Here is a 10,000-nt window from a genome sequence, read left to right as displayed (position 1 = left end):
AACAAACAAACAAACAAACAAACAAACAAACAAACAAACAAACAAACAAAAAACCAGACGAGTGCCCGATTCAAGGGTGCCGTGACATAAAGTATTTATATGGGGAAGTTGAAGAGGGACTTCCTGGATCAGAACGAACTTCTAAAACTCCAAATGACTTCTTTCTACTAAGCCAGCGCCTTATTGTGCTTTATTATTATGCTGACAGAGCGAGGCGCTCGACGGTGCTATTTCTCTTTTACGCTCTTCACAGCTAGACGTTCTCTATAATTAATATTAATACTTCCAAAGTGTCCTAAAACAGTTGTGCAGTGGCGGTGAGGCTGCCAAGAATTTTTCATTCAATTATTTATATTTCTTAAAAGACAGTGGTGGCTTTCCATTACAAAATCAATCATATTTCTTGTTTCTTATTGTCATGAAAAAGTACCCACTTGTACTTACAGAACTCTGTATAGCTTCCAACTTCTTGAGCTAGAAAGCTGGCGTTGCAACTTCCTAATACCAGAATGGCTGGAAAATAATAAAATTAATGTGATTGTCACTTGCTCGGTTTGTTCAAAAACTGTTCTCATTATTATTTTGTTTGTAGATTAGACTTGAATTTGAAATTCAAAACTGTTTTTGATTTTTTATTAATTAGTTTGAGAAATTTCTACACATTTTTTCTGTCTACCCATATTTTATCTGCAATAATATTTACACTCAATAATTTCATTATTTTATGTTTCGCAATACATCTTGTGTGAGAATCAATGTCATGTCTTGAAGAGCAGGCAACAAGGCGTGATCTGATGGTACAAACAAAAACTGTCAGAATACATAAATTGCAGTCTGGAAACGTTATAAATTATTACAAGAATGTTGATTTAACTTTAAGTTAACTTTCTTGTCAATGAAAAATCTTCAAGTTCAAGGCTGAACTAAGTCACTTTTGTAGTACGTGCACTTGTATTTAGTTTGTATAAGAAAAAGTCTTATCTGCTTTGGAGTTCACTACGTGAACACCAGCATTGTCATAATGTGTTATTATATAAATAGTTCCTATTTTGTCATACTGTGTAAAAATAGCTCCTTTCACAGTGACGTCACTCGGGGTGAACCTCAGGAGTGTGTGTCCTTGGAAAATGAGAAGCTAATTATAGTGTGTCTTCTCTGGTATTACAATCGAATTTTAAGACTTTTGCTGAGGTGTACTCAGGATATTATGTGCCTGATTCTGTGTGTGGTTTTGAAGATTATGAATATGTGGGTGAGTGCACCTGTGTATGTATGGGCGTGTGTGTGCGTGTGTGTGCGTGTGTGTGTGTTGTTTGTTTGTGTGTGTGTGTGTGTTTGTGCGTATGTGTGTGTGTTTGTGTGTGTGTGTGTGTGTGTCTGTATTTTTGTGTGCGTCTGAGTATGTAGGCTTTTGTGTTTGTATGTCTTCTGGTGCGTGCAGCAGTCACCCTTTCAGGAAGAAACTAGCCTTTATTGATTTCATTATACTTTCCTTTGGCGAGAGAAAAACATCTCTGCCTAATGATTTCTTTCTTACATTCCCATTCTCCCCACAACGAATTGCAAGCTCTCATAGGTATTTCGAAAAGGGGAGATTCGTACAATATAGATGGAAATATACTTTACATGTTCCTGAGGTGTAAAAGCCTCTGTCTAAATGTTCCTTGTAAAAATAAGTGTGTTGTTTAAAACTATGTTTTGATAAACAAGGTTGGTGCTATGCAATGACTTCTCTTTGTGTAACAAACAAAAAACAACTGCCTCCTGCGTCTTGATTTTGGATGACTTTTGTCCTTTTTCATTCATTTGTGTGCATTAATTTACATTGGAATTTCATGCTTGTCTTTCTGTTTCAATTACATTTTTAAGAAGATGTTTTAGCTTGTTTTTTTAATGAGATGTTAAAAATTTGTAGACCTATGTGAGGGTTGGAGTAAGGGTACGTTTTGGCGCCATTTTATGTCCATTTGCACAACGAGAGAGAGAGAGAGAGAGAGGGAGAGAGAGAGAGAGAGAGAGAGAGAGAGAGAGACAGAGAGACAGAGAGAGAGAGAGAGAGAGACAGAGACAGAGAGAGTGAGAGAGAGACAGAGAGAGTGAGAGAGATACAGAGAGAGACAGAGAGAGACAGAGACAGAGACAGAGACAGAGACAGAGACAGAGACAGAGAGAAAGAGAGTCAGAGAGAGAGAATGAGTTCTCCTCCTCTTTCTCCTCCTCCACCTCCCTCCTCTTTCACCTCCCTCCCTCCCCTCCTTTCTCTTCCTCAATACCACCTTCACCCACTCCTCTTATCAAACCTCCCCCTTCTTCTTCTATTGCTATTGTCATCAAGCGATAAGTAGATTCTGTGTATTTACATACTACATTTTAATTTACCTCCAATGAGCCTGCCTATGTATGTGTGCGTGTATTGGTGTGTGTGTCTGTGTGTGCGTGAGAGAGAGAGAGAGAGAGAGAGAGAGAGAGAGAGAAAGAAAGAGAGAGAGAGAGAGAGAGAGAGAGAGAGTATGTGTGTGCGCGCGTGTGTGTTTGTGTTTGTGTGTGTGTTTGTGTGTGTGTGTGTGTGCGCGTGCGCACGCGTGTGTATGTGCTTTTTTCCCCACAAGTCGATAGAAACGCACTAAGCTGTCAGTGGTTTCAAAATAAAGATTTTGTTTTACAATTTCATAACGTAGTGTGTCGTCGTTCATTTTATAGTTGACATACTGATAATAGTGACAGTCGTAAAGGTGGTGAGGTTGGTGAGGATGGTCGGGGTGCTGAGGATGGTGAGGATGAATATAATGAGGGTGAATATCGTGATGGCGAATATTAAAAGGGTTAATGTGATGAAGGTAGTGGGGGTGTTGAGGATGGTGAGAATGAATATGGTGAGGGTGAATATGGTAAAGGTGAATATCATGAAGGTTAGTGTGTTGAAAGTAGTGAGTGTTCTGAGGATGGTGAGGGGTGTCTGGATCGTGAGAGAGGTGAGTTGGGTGAGGGTGGTAGGGATGTAAGGGTGTTGATGGTGGTGAGGATGTTAAGGTGTTGAGAGTAGTGAGGGTGCTTAGAGTGGTAGGATGAAAGGTTGAATGTTGTGTTGCGTTGAGGGGGTGAGGGGTGAGGATGTTGAGAGTGAGGGGGATGAGGGAGGTTCGAGTGATAGGATGAGAGGGTGAGTGTGGTGTGGATGTTGAGGGGGTGAGGAGTGAGGGTGTGGAAGGGGGGGATGCGGTGTGGGTAATGACTAGGGTGAGGGGGCGGTGATGAGGTAAGGGGTTGATGTTGGGTGGCTGGGAGGGGGATGGCGATGATGGAGAGGGCTTGGGGTGAGGATGGAGAGGGATAAAAGTGGTTGAGGATGGCATTGTTGAAGGTAAGTGCGAACCATCAGGTTTGCCGCCGGTCAAGTTGCTATGCAGGGCCCGTACAGACACAGACGAGTGCGTCTGTCAGAATTGACGAGTGGTACGTTGTTGAACGTGCATTCCGCGGATGTATAATAATATATTATTATGAAGATTCTCGATAAACCTCATGGTCTTGGTGACTCAAAACGACAAAGCATGTCAGATAGAACTTTGCAAACACATCCACCAAAACCTTCAGGTCTCTGGGATGGCTGCTTTGTTGTGTAGCCAAATTAGACTGCCCACTGCCCCCCCCCCCCTTTCCATGTTGGGTCTGTGTACTCGTGAGCCCGGTCCAGTTTGAAAATGGACCCTTGAAAATCTTTCAGCCACACCCCTGGTCGTATGGTAGGTATGATCTACACCTAGCCCTCTCGGACAAGGGTGAAAAATATTGGAGGTCCCGTATGCATCTGTGCAAGTTGCACACGTTAAAGATCCCTTGGGGGTCCAAAATCGATAAGAGTAGGCTTCGGCCGCCACCTGGGGAAATTTTTTAAAATAAACTATTCCAGCTAAAAATGTTTGGTGTGTCCCACGAGCTCATATGACCTTATGCAGTTGCGAGCACCGTGGTACACTGACAAAAAAATTAATACATGTCAAGTGCGATTTTCCTTGTTAATAGTAACAGAGTGACGCGCTGATTATAACATTCGAAGTGCCTCTGGCGAGTCATTTTTCATTTCCCCCTTCTGTTCATTCTTTTGGGAGGGTTCAAGGTGTGTGTGTGTGTGTGTGTGTGTGTGTGTGTGTGTGTGTGTGTGTGTGTGTATGTGTGTGTGTGTGTGTGTGTGTGTGTGTGTGTGTGTGTGTTTGTATTTATAACTTAGGGTTGGGGTGTCTGCAAAAAGAAGAATGAAGAACAGGAAGGGAGAGAAAGAGAAGTGATACATGAGTAGGAGGAAGATAATAAGAAAAACGGGGAACGACATGGGAGAGGGGAGATATTTTTTTTAAAGGCAGAGAGTTGCAACAATATGGAGGGTTTTTATGAGGGAGGGGGGGGGGTAGTTAAAGAGACGTGTGGGTTTGTGCACACAAGTGTGTATGTGGGTGGAAATTTTGGGGTATAGAGGAGTTGTATGTGTTTAGTCATGACACGGTGTCATTCACGTGTCTTTGAGCTGATATCAGTTAGTTCAACTTGCCCTGTATAAAGACAGTAGACAACCGGACTGGCAAACCCTTTCCTTGAGGAAATCGACTACAATAGGAGCTGAAAGTTCAGCTGAGGCTTTTCCTTCCTTAATTGTCTGTGTGATTCTGCCCTTCAACACGGTTTGGACTACTGCTCTTGGCTTGTGGTTTTTGTTTGATCGTACTTCCGACTAACATGTGAAGGCGGATTATCAAAAACTGGTAACAGAAGTCTTATTGTGTCTCATTGCAAGTTCTCGCGTGAGGAGAAGATAATACAGTTAATCCAAGAACGTTTGTTGAATAATTCACAGGTGAGTTAACCACTGGGGTGGAATTCCGCAACCAGCGCCCATTTTGAAATAGAGTATAGGTTAGGGAGTTTAGTGTTAAGGCCAGGGTTATGGGTAGGGGAGTCAGGGTTAAGGTTAGATCTCTTCTTCGTTTGTTGGGGGATTCGGCCGTTAAAGAAGTTCTTTCGACCACTGTGGTGATACAATGACTTTACTGTAAAATTACATATCGTTATATCCTAACAGATCAGTTTTGAAGCGAGCTGTTTCGACACGCGAGAGCGAATACTTTCATGTACTTTATTTCTGTTATTTTTCTCTATTTTTCTTTTTTTATTTGGGATAGTTTTTGTTGATTTTTGTGTAACATTATTTTGTTTACGTATAAAATAAACATCGCATCATTTTAATTATCTATCTAATTTTTTTTTAAGGGGGAGGGGGGGGGATCGGTATAGTCTCTTTCAAAACGTATGGTATATCACGTTGAAGGTTGGGTACACCTAAATAAGCTCACAACTAGCTCACTGTGCCGAGGGACATTGTGATCAGTAGAATGCATGATATTCTTTTTCAGTATAGTTTTTACGCCCCCAGTGCACACAATTTAGATCATTTAGGAGAGAGACGTCTGACCTTGCCTGTTAGGACCAAGCCGGTGTGAGAGGGATACATCGTCCCAGCAAAAAATCCTCAATTACTCGATGAAAATTGTTCCTCCCACTCAGTACTCGAACTCGGGTCTCCTGTGTGAGACAGCGAAGCGCCTAACCGCTACACCACAGACGCAGATAATGACGGGTATGGTTTTGAAACGGTTTACCCTGGTGTGGCCTTGCCTGCACAGAAGTAATCCCTTTTCAGTGCTATGTGTCACGACGCAGTGGAATCAGGCTCTCGTCAATGTTTGTCCTGTGACGTTATTGGTATCATCGCTCAGAGCCTGTGGACATTTTATTTTCTTAAAACTTGTTCAATTATTTTGCTTTTGATATTTAAAAAATTACCCATCCATCTTGAGCAGGAGTCGAGATATGTGCTATTGACGGAGATGGGGGTCACCGGGTTTAAATGTTTTAAGTCGGGAGAAAATGGCCACCGAAATTGGGTGACTTCCATAGTTTGAGATACCTTGGAAATTGAAAAGTTACATTTTGTGTGCCTTAGAACACGCTTTCCAATAAAAAGCACTGAGAAATGTTTTCATTTTGGACATTAAAGGCGTTGAGTAAAAACAAAAAATTCTATAAAATTGCCAACCCGGCGGAAAAATGCTGGCTTCTTCGATTTCACTATTTCGATGAGGGCCTGATTTCACCACGATGTCTCACATATGGCTATCTAACACTGGATTTCTGAATATAAAGTCAGTCTCTGTTAAAACTGGCCCACATGGAAGGAGAACTTATATGGCTTCGTTCCTATTGTTTACTCGGTTTTGTTCAAAGAAGAATACAGTCACACAAAAATAGTGCTGGGTTGACTTGAATACAGAGGCACAACTAAAAGGTTTGTGTTGATCTGTAAATTATGGTCAACTTCTTACTTAAACAACAGGGTAAACAGACTGGGCAAGTGAGAGAGATACATCTACACCCCTAGTCTACCCTGGGACATTTTCCATCTGTGGTTGGTTGGCGGGTGCTCTGCTACTTTCCAATCAAATATCTTTCGCCTTGATCTCTCGTTCTTTTTTGTTTGTTACTCTCTTGTAACACCTAATCTTCAGCACTTGCATGATCTTATTGTGTTACGAGTACCCTAAAACTCTTACTAAAAAGCAAAAAAAAAAATCATAACTAATTTTCAGCAAGGACCCACTCTACTCGCAGCAGCAAGCAGGCGATCAGCAGCCCCCAACACTGTTAGCAGCGATGAATGCTGCCCCTGGAGAAACACCGGGAACAGCAGAAATATCGACAAAGGCGTAAAAGAAAAAAGGGGCAGGCTGGATTTGAATGTATATGTGTGACATCATCTAGTCGGATCACTGAGAACACAGTATTAATTGCTCTGGTCGTTTTTTGGAGTTTTTTCAGTAGTTGGTAAGTGCATTAATGTGTTTAACAGAAGAGCTTTTAGTCTTTTCTTGTGGGTGACCGATGGGTGCTCAGGGGTGGTCTGCTCCTTCTTTCCAATCAAACATCTATGGTTCTGATCTCTACTCCCTTTTGCGTCTGTTACTCTCTAGTAAACCTCTAATATTCAGTACTTAAATGACCTTATTGTTGCAAATGCCGTAAAACTCTTACTAAAACCCCAAAAAAATAAACAAACCAAACTTGCTCAGGGGCTCCAGTGGCTAAGTGAGTAGTGAGTTTTGACTCCAGAAATGTCAAGCAAGTGTCGGTGACACGGGGATCAGATGGGTGGTCACTGGAGTGTGTCCTTGAGCAAGACACGACAACCCTAGCTCAAATTACAGGGCGCTGCACAGTGGCGACCGACAGTGGCATTGTTAGTAAACTGTTCTGTATTTGTGTAATAGTGTGTATTTATGTATGTATTTATGCATGTATGTATTTACGTATGTACGCATTTATAATTATGTATCTATGTATGTATGTTTGCCATTGTAAAACAAAGTGCCCTTCTGGGACAAATAAAAGTGTAATTTATTTATTTATTTATTATTATTATTATTTATTTATTTGGCTCATCTAACTGCTGCATGTACTTGTGCGAGACACTTTTATCCTGCAGTGGCCAGCGAAGTCCTACTTACTGGTTATGTCTCAGTCGTGGTATTGTGCATTATTATGCTACGTTGGCGAAATATTGTTGTACGTAGATATTTATATATGTTCGTACGCCCAAGTAAACAAAAGCCGGCGTCTGTTGTGCAGCGGTTCGGTCATTCGCCGTCGTACACTGAAGACGCGAGTTCTATTCTCGAGTGGGTACCTGGATACCTGGAGGTGTCATCTCTGACTCAGAGGTTGACGTGTAATGACCCTCCATCTGTCACGGTCGCGAGCTGCGGTTGCACATTCTGCCATATCCAACCCCGTCCATATTTTTATGTTGTCCATCCATGTTATTCTTTACCTTCCTCTGGCTCTCTTGCCCCACATCTTTCCCTCAAGTACCTCTTCAACAATGGTCTCGTTTTATAAAATGGCCATAGTATAATATTTTTCTACATTTCATTTTGCTCAGCAGGGTCTGTCTTGTGTGTTGAAATTGACACACCTCTTTGCTTGTCTTTGTTTTTTGTTTTTCAGCTTATTCTGGCCATTCTACGGTAACACATCTCAAACGCGTTTATTCTGTGTGGGTTTTTTTTCTTTGTCAAAGTCCAGGTCTCTGCACTGTATAGGAATGTGGGGAAGATGTAGTGGGTGGCTTTCCTTTATTCAAGTATCAGTCTGGTTGAACATTGCACCCTGTTTAACTAGAGTTGGCCCTGACAGACAAGGTCGAAGCAGCCAGCTTCCTACCTCATCTTTGTGTTGATGGAGGCGTAAAACATTAAAATTTACTGTTCCCACCCCAACCTCAGGAATAAACAAACGCAGGAAGTAATTTCTTTCTTTTTTGCTGCAAGAGAAAGGAAGGGAAAGGGAGGGCGAGAGAGGGAGAGAGAGAGAGAGGGGAGGGAGAGGGAGGGATGAGGTCGAAGGAAGGAGGGAGTGAGGGATGAGGTCGAAGGAGTGAGGGAGTGAGGGAGAGGGCGGGGGTTGGATAAAGATAATATTATATTGATACCGTTATCTTTTTTTCCTCAGATTTAACAATGGACAAGGAGATTGCGATCATTGCGTTAGGAGCCATGGTCTTTTGTGGAATGGGCGTGGTATGCACCCTGATGTGGCTGCATAGACGGACATCTGAAGGAGTGGAGAATGATTGTGACACGGACACTTCGATAACTTCCTCGGTGGATTCTCTTACAAAGCAAGACTGATGATTAACATTCGAAATTGTTTTGAAGTGGAGCTACACGTTGACAGAGGAACAAAGTACGGATGAAAAAAAAAACGTTTTTGGTTTTGGAACGTATTTGTCCATTTTTTCTCATAAAACAATATGCAAGGGTATACAGGGGACAAAAAATCATTCCACGCCGTTGGTTGGGGGGGGGCGTAGGGAACTTAAATAAAAGAGACGCACCTATATGTGTTAAGGAGAGCATGTTATTAAATAATGCTGGACTTACATTTTGATGTTTTGTTGAGATACATTTCTTTGATATTATAACAATATTCCGTGGCTTTTTTTGTATTAGTTGCTGGTGTTACTTCATTGCTTTTACTGTTCTGTTGGAAATTGCACAGCATTATTAAACGCCTAATATGTATACATAATACATGATCTGATGCTCTCTTCCTTCTGCGGGTAGAAGGTGCCACCGGTAGGTTCTACTTCTATTGTGGGTGGTTAGCGGGTGCTCTGGTGTGGTTTGCTTCTTCTTTCCTATCAAACATCTATCGGTGGGTGGTTGGTGGGTGCTTTGGTGTGGTTTGTTGCTTCTTCTTTCCTATCAAACATCTATCGTCCTTATCTCCCCTCCTTTTTTGTGTTTGTTACTCTCTTGTAATACCTCTAATCTTCTGGCGCTCATATGACCTTATGCAGTTGCGAGCGCCGTAAAACCTCTACTAAAACAAACAAAAACATCTATCGCCTTTATCTACCCTCCTTCTTTTTTGTGTTTGTTATCCTCTTGTAACACCTCTAATCTTCGGCACTTATATGGCCTTATTGTGTTGCAAGTGCGTAAAACTCTTACTAAAAAAAAATACTTCTATTCTTCCCTCTCTGTTATGTCTGTTCGTTCTGAGCATTGTTGTGCCTCCCTTTACTCAATAAACATTTCTTCCTCATTTCTTTTATCATATTATTGTCTTAAATTATTGTCTATTATATTTATGTTTCCCTACCTCCCCCCCCTCTCTCTCTCCCTCTCTCTCTCTCTCTCTCTCTCTCTCTCCCTCTCTCTTACCCTCTATCTCTAAATCTCTCTCCATCTCTCTCTCTCTCCATCTCTCTCTCTCCATCTCTCTCCATCTCCATCTTTCTCTCCATCTCTCTCCCTCTCCATCTCTCTCCTCTCTCTCACCCTCACCATCTGTCTCTATCTCTCTTTCTCTTTCCCCATCACCCTCTCCATCTCTCTCTCACCCTCACCTTCTGTCTCTATCTCTTTCTTTAACCCCCCTCACCCTCACC

The 10,000-nt window shown here is 41.9% G+C and overlaps 2 long non-coding RNA genes across 3 annotated transcripts in view; both read left to right on the top strand.

Annotated features, from left to right (window-relative positions):
* Window positions 1-558, top strand: part of LOC101852157 — a 17,350-nt gene extending 16,792 nt beyond the window's left edge. The window contains exon 2 of the long non-coding RNA XR_220200.3: window positions 1-558. This exon is cut by the window's left edge and continues 909 nt beyond it. This is a non-coding gene — a long non-coding RNA (uncharacterized LOC101852157).
* Window positions 559-4,426: 3,868 nt separating this feature from the next.
* LOC101852006 lies at window positions 4,427-9,137 on the top strand. Of its 2 annotated transcripts, XR_220199.3 has the most exons (3): window positions 4,427-4,849; window positions 6,639-6,873; window positions 8,557-9,137. It is a non-coding gene; the product is annotated as an uncharacterized LOC101852006 (long non-coding RNA). The 2 variants fall into 2 exon arrangements; XR_004858266.1 differs by lacking the exon at window positions 6,639-6,873.
* Window positions 9,138-10,000: the final 863 nt, after the last annotated feature.

This window comes from Aplysia californica, unplaced genomic scaffold (assembly GCF_000002075.1).
Source record: "Aplysia californica isolate F4 #8 unplaced genomic scaffold, AplCal3.0 scaffold00057, whole genome shotgun sequence".
NCBI lineage: Eukaryota > Metazoa > Mollusca > Gastropoda > Aplysiida > Aplysiidae > Aplysia > Aplysia californica.
This window is presented reverse-complemented; position numbering and strand designations above follow the sequence as displayed.